This window comes from Rhea americana, unplaced genomic scaffold (genome assembly GCF_003343005.1).
Source record: "Rhea americana isolate MKP2758 unplaced genomic scaffold, rheAme1 scaffold_66, whole genome shotgun sequence".
NCBI classification, from domain to species: Eukaryota; Metazoa; Chordata; class Aves; order Rheiformes; family Rheidae; genus Rhea; species Rhea americana.
The window spans coordinates 4,420,696-4,427,385 of NW_028186823.1; positions in this window are offsets into that span (position 1 = coordinate 4,420,696).

A 6,690-nucleotide genomic window follows, 5' to 3' on the forward strand; every position below is an offset into this window, starting at 1 on the left:
GGGCGGGCCGGGGCAGAGCCGGGCGGGCGGCTCCCTGCCGCGGAGAGGCCGGGCGGGGCGCTGCCCCGAAGGCGGGAAGCAGGCGCTGCCCCGGCGGCCTTATGCCGTCCCTCCCTCCCCGCACTGGCAGTACCTCGCCCCGCCTCGCCCCCGGCTGCGGCAGCGGCACTTACTTCCCCCCTCGCCGCCCGCCGAGAGCGCAGGGGGGAGAAGCAGCCGGGTCCCAGGTGGGTAAAACCCCGGGCAGCTTGTGCAGGGGCGGGTAAGAAAAAGCCGGCCAGTTTGCCCAGGGGTGGGTAAAACCCAGCCCGGGCAATGGCGATGGTCCAACGAGCAGCAAGAAGGGCGATTGAAGTTTCAGGTGCCTTCCGCATCAGGAAGAAGGGCGTGAGGACGTGATGTTTGGKGTTATCTTTTAGTCAAGACACCACTTCCTCCACTTTTCTGCAGAATAGCTCCCTGCAGGATTCCTTTCCCAGAAGGACGATGCTTTAGGAGCATGCATGTTATGCTAAATCCAGCAGTCCTTGTCTCTGCCACGGCTTACGCCCCGCACCCCAAGGACTAGACCTTTCTGAGGGTATGCGGAGAGATATGGGGTATTTGGAAAATGTGAAACTCTGCAAAGATACCAAAAAGAAATATCCTACCCTCAAACCCTCGCACATCACGATCTGCAGGAAAAGAGAAAAGGCAAAATATATTGATCCTACAAAACAATTTACTGATGCCTTGTCTTCCGATTTCATTGCTATGAAATTATTGCTATTATGTTGCTGGCATCCCCTTTGAGGGGAGAGCAGTGCAAGCATCCAAGGCACAAAACCTGTTACAATTCCTTTACTGTGAAAGTAGTGTATGAATTCACCTTTAAACAAGCCGACATGCCACCGGGTGAGTATGCCTTTTCAGCCAAGGGTTGGTATGTTGGAGCTGTAGTTCCATTGAGGATTTCTGACAGCCACATTTCCTGTTGAAGTACTGTTCTTGAGTAAATGGATGCTTGCCACTGTTCAGTTCCCATGAGTAATTGATTCCAAGTGTTCTATATAATGATTTCACTATACTTCTAAAGGAAGTTACTTTGATCTCAGCAAAAAAAAAAGAAAAAAAAAAGATTTTTTTTATTCCTTCAGAATTTCTTTTATTTTGATATTATCCTTTTCATCTTCAGAAATCTGGTGACAGCTAGCTCTCTTTTTTTAATCGTAGGTACACAGAAGTTTCCTATGGCAGGTGGTCATTTAGAGATAAGACATGCACATTGCACTAAAAAAGGAGGCATCCCATAATCTTGGCTTTTTTTTTTTGCTTGTTTTACTGCTGAGCTTAAGCAAAGAATCCCTGGATATTTTTACTGTCTCACTACATTTAGCTTCCTCATCAAAGATTGAAATAATATTTGCATGTAAAGGCAATCAGATCCTTACCTGATGTAAATCAGCACAGCTTTAGGTAAGTCAGATGCAAGTCCAGCCCACTATAACTATTTTGAGAGTATGTGCATCTTGCAGTGCTACCTTGCAGTGTTTATTATTTTTATGATCCAATGCATGATTTTAAAACTTAAAGCCTTTATATCCTGAAGTTGATAATGATTTTACAGGAAAGTCCAAAAATAATTTTCAGCCAAGAAATAAATTGGTAAAGGAAAATATTACCAGCTTTTTACTTTGACAGACTAAGTTTCAAAACTAACGGTTTAGAAATATCCATTTGGCTTTACTCACTCTTTTACAGCAATGTTTTCCATTAGTTATTCTCACATTCATTTGCTTTCATATCCTTTWGAAATACTCTCAAGTTGTGAATTTTCGGCTGTGTTATAGAAATCATCATGTTCAGTTAGTGCTTTCAACTAGTGTCATAGCTATCTCTGTGTGTGAAAGGAGAATAATGTTCAGTTTTAAATCCTCAGATGAACCCAATTTTTAATGCAGAAGTAATAGTTGTGTAATAAAGAAGTAACTGGACTATGAAAAAAAACTRCAGAGCAGAGCAGCAGCCTGGTCTGATCCTGATGAAAACGGAAGCTCRCAGCAAATTGGAGGATAGATTTTTTCTATGAAGCTATGACTACCTGACTAATCAGCTAGTGAAAACCAATTACTTCTCAGTCTTTCCTTTCCATCCAACACACTCTACACTGAGATGCTAACTGAAAACCTAAACTGTGAAACTACTTCCGTCATAAGTAGCAACACATTCAGCTCACTTAACCACAGACTAAGACTGTTTTTCCGTTTCTAAATGGTAATGTTAATCTSTTTTTGCCATCACTGTGTAATGATCACATTAATTCCTAGTAGGTATTAAGTTGCATTCCATAGTTCTTCCACATTATGTGTCCCTGATATCAAAAAGTAGGTTCCAGACTCATGACATGTCTATAAGAGCCTCATGTCATCTTCAGAGTTTTGGAATCTGCGATTACACTTTTTCAAACTTTCCTCTACATTGTAGAATCACAGAATAATTTAGGTTGGAAGGGAGCTCTGGAGGTCATCAAGTCCAGTCTCCTGCTCAGGTCCAGTCTTGAACAGCCAAGTCTTAAAYAGCTCGAAGGGTGGAGATTCCGCTCTTTATAGACCCATTCCAATATTTGATTATGCTTATGGTGAAAAAATTCTAATATCTAACTGGAATTTCCCATGCTCYGCATTGTTCTTGTTGCTTGTTTTGTCCTGTCACTGTGCTGCAGTGAGAAGAGTCTGGGTCCATCTTCTRTATAATTCCCCATTAAATTCTTGTGGACAGATGCAAGGTCTGCCATCTTCTTCCTCTATGTGCTCTGCTCCAGCATCCAGACAATCTTGGTGGCCCTCCAGTAGACTCACTCCCRTCAGTCAATGTCTTGCTTGTATCATGGCATCCAAAACTTGACATGGTACTCCAGATTTCACAAATGGTGAATAAAGGCAAATAATTATTTTCCTCAACTTGCTAGCTACAGTCTTGCCAATAAGGCCCAGAATGTGGTTGGTCTCCTTTGTCACAAGGGCAGACTGCTAGCTCAGGTGCAGCTTGTTGTCCACTAGGACTCCCAGTATTTTTCTGCAAAGCTACTCTCTGCTGTGTTGGCCTCCAGCCTATTTTGTTGAAAGGGGTTATTCCATCCCAGATTCAGGACTTTGCAATGTGCCTTGGTTGAACTTTGGAGTCTTCTGTCAGTCTGTTTCTCCAGCCTATTGCAGTCCTGCTGAATAGCAGCCCTGCCCTCCAATATGTCAACCATCCCTCCCAATTCAGTATTGTCTGCAAATCTGCTGGGTGTTGCCCATCCCATTACCAAGATCATTAATAAGGACATTAAGCAATATTGGTACCAGAATCAGTCCCTAAGAGATGCCATTAATAACTAGCTGTAAGCTGGGCTTTATATGCTGATCACTACCCATTGATCCAATATAGATGTTTGGTCCAGCCAATTTTCCACTTACCTTTATCTATTTATCCTGCCCATATCTCACCAATTTAGATATGCAAATACTGTATGAGACTATGTCAAAGGCCTTACTAAATTCAAGGTATACAGCATCCAGTGCTCTCCCATTGTCCACAGCACAGATGGTCCCACTTGATTTGTTCCTTGAAAATCCATACCGACTGTTTCCAGTCACTGTCTTGTGATTCATATGCTTGAAAATGGCTTCCAAGAGAATTTCTTTCATAACCTTCAAGGGACTGGGATCCGTAAAGAGTAGAAACAGTTTTAAAGAATAAATTAGAGGGAAACAGATCACAACTTTCATAAAAACTGTGGCATGAAGTTCAAACTTTAAAACAAAAATATTCTAATTTTTCAATCTCTGAAAGAGTCAGGAACATTGGTGGTACATGTATAACTTTTCTATAACATGTTATCAATTTTGTGTATTATCTTCCAGACAAAATTTGGCCAAGGCTATAAAAGGCTGATGTTGCATGCACTATAAATAATAGCTTTCCTCAGAAGAGTCCTACTCGTCAATCTTTTGGTACTCACAAATGTGAGTAAAAGGAAGTGGTTCTGTGGTAGCAAAAAGAATTGGTGCATTGTAGGCAAAACTCTCCCCTGAGGATAAGAGGCTGGCCTGTTCTTGTAATGGCAAGGGAAGGTGAGGAGCCAAGACAGAAGGATTTAGAGCCTTGAAGAGTTAGATCGCTAGTACTTCAGCTCAGATAYGGGAAGAATAGGGCTGCACATGCACTGTGTGTGTGTGGTAGGAGCAACAGGCAGGCTGTCTTTTCAGCGCTATGATTTAGGGRAAGGAGCCAGCAGGGGACATGGCTTGTTAGAGCAACCTTGAATCTGAGCAATATACCTCACGGCCAAATCATTTAATATGTTCGCATGAAGGGCTGGTTTATATTTATATTTCATATACAAGAAGGGAAATATATTCTAATTGTGGTGTGCAGTTATCATACTTCATATTACCAGGAGCTAATTTTTTTTTCACTGAAATGACCCGTAGCTTCACCACTGACGTCAACAAGCCAGCAAAATCAATGCTTGTTCCTGTCTGTTTTCTCTTTATTGACAGCAATGTAGCATATATTTGTCAGATATGTAGTACCCAGAGATTAAGAATATTTAACTAGGGATGTACAGCTCATTCTGATTGCAGTTATACGGCAGAGAGACACTTCTGTTCCCTCAGAAATGTTTTTATTAAGGCATTGATACTTCAAAGCCTTGTCTGTCACAAGAGTGCCATATGCTGAGCTGCTATTAACAGGTGATGTTGCACTGGTTTCAGGAGATTACAGCAGTATGCGCATGCTGCGAATTTCACTATGTTTATTTCTCATGCTATTCTTAAAATGATTTATTTTTAGTTAGCCACAGTTTCTTGATACCTTGTCATCCACTAGATGGCACACTGACTGTTTATTAAAAACCGAAAGCRAATCAGCTCTAAGGACTGCTTATTAGGGGTTATCAAAGTAACAGGGATGGCACATAGCAGAAATTAAAGGGCATTACATCTGTAAGTGGGCAGACTAATTCTGTAACCAAATAACCGATATTCTATGTAGTTTAAATCTTAAACATTTAAAGTGAGTCTTTTATCAGCGTTTTAAGGTGAAAARGGGAATATTTTGCAAAGGGTAGTCTTTCCTTTTGTGCTGTTGCTATTCCACTAAGGCAGATTCTCTGGTATAGTTTATATGTATACAAGGCAATATGAAAGAAAAAAAATGATTTTTTTGGTAAAAATGTTTTGTATATTTAGATTCTTCTTAAGTTGTATACAGTGTTGTAAAACTATACCAGACTGCTTTTTGTGCTTTCTCTTTAACACTGCAGCTGTGATAACTTAAGAAAGGCATTCATTTTAACATACATCTTGAATTTCCATACTGAGCACTAAGGAGTATAAAAATAAGTGGCATCTGCAGCATTTCTTTATAATTGTTACAGTTGTATACTTATTCCTTTGCTCTGTAGAAGTTCTTTGCCACTCTCAGATTTTAGCCCCTTTTCTATCTGTCAAGGTCATACTGTTCACTATTGGTAAATCACATAAAGAGTTCTTAGATAGTGCTTGATATTGTCTTCATCTCTTTTTCATGGCTGGCTACGAGGCTTAACATGAAAGCAGTGTCATCACAAGAGACATTTAATGGGTTTGTTTTTCACCATCCTGACTACATACCTAGCTCAGTAAAGTCAGTGAAATATCACTGTGTTTTAGAACAACATGGTTCTTTGTTGACACCCTGCACTTYGGCATTTTAGTTTTATCCTTTTCCAGCCTCAAAATTCATCTCAAAACTTTTGTTTTCAGGGTATTCGATTATGATCTTTTCTTAATTGTAAGTGCTCAGGTCTCAAACTGTCTTAAAAATTGATCTTGTAATGGCCTTGGAAGGGAATGCTTTGTCTTTCTCAAAACTTGTTGTGAAAAATCTTTGTAGTGAAAAGGAACCAGTTTTGCATATGTCTTAGTATTATTGTTCTTTTTGAGGGAATTAATAGTACTCTAGAAGTCATCAAAATACAGCCCCTGGTTAAGCCTGTAATAAACTAAATCTCTTATACTATCACAAATTGATTTCATGGAGGTCCCAATAGAAAGCAAGGTTCATGTAGATGGATCTTCAGGAACAGGACCCAATGCTGGACGTGATCTAATAAGGCAAAAATAAAATGCAGTATTAGATTTTTTTATGGGTTTGGTGAAGTGAGTAAGAGTCCATGAATACTTGACAATGTAATGAATCAATGAAAAGCTGTTTAGTTTGCCACTGATCTTTTAATTTCATATTAAAAATAGCATCTATACATATATTGCATATGTGTTCTTCCAAATCCAGACAGCAGTCCATAAATTTTAAGATCCATGCTTAGTAATAACGTACAATGTACAAAAAAAGGAATGGATTTGTCTATTCTGTTAGCTTCAACTTGGTAACATTAGATGATTTGTATCTAATTTTCACTTTAGCAAGCTTGAAGCTCAAAATCAAGCCTTCTCAGGCTTTAAGAAAATTCATAGTTTTAAGAATCTAAAATCATTAATACTCCTAAGGATCTATACTAGAACATGCTTTGTTCGTACACCCCTGAACTACGAGGAGATCTGGATTTGGCCTTTGCAACTGAGCATATTCCCTAATAGAAGAAATTGTAACCAGGCATAAAGTAACCAGGCATAAAACAAAATGTTATTACTAGTTTTGGGGAAAATGCAGTCAATTTCT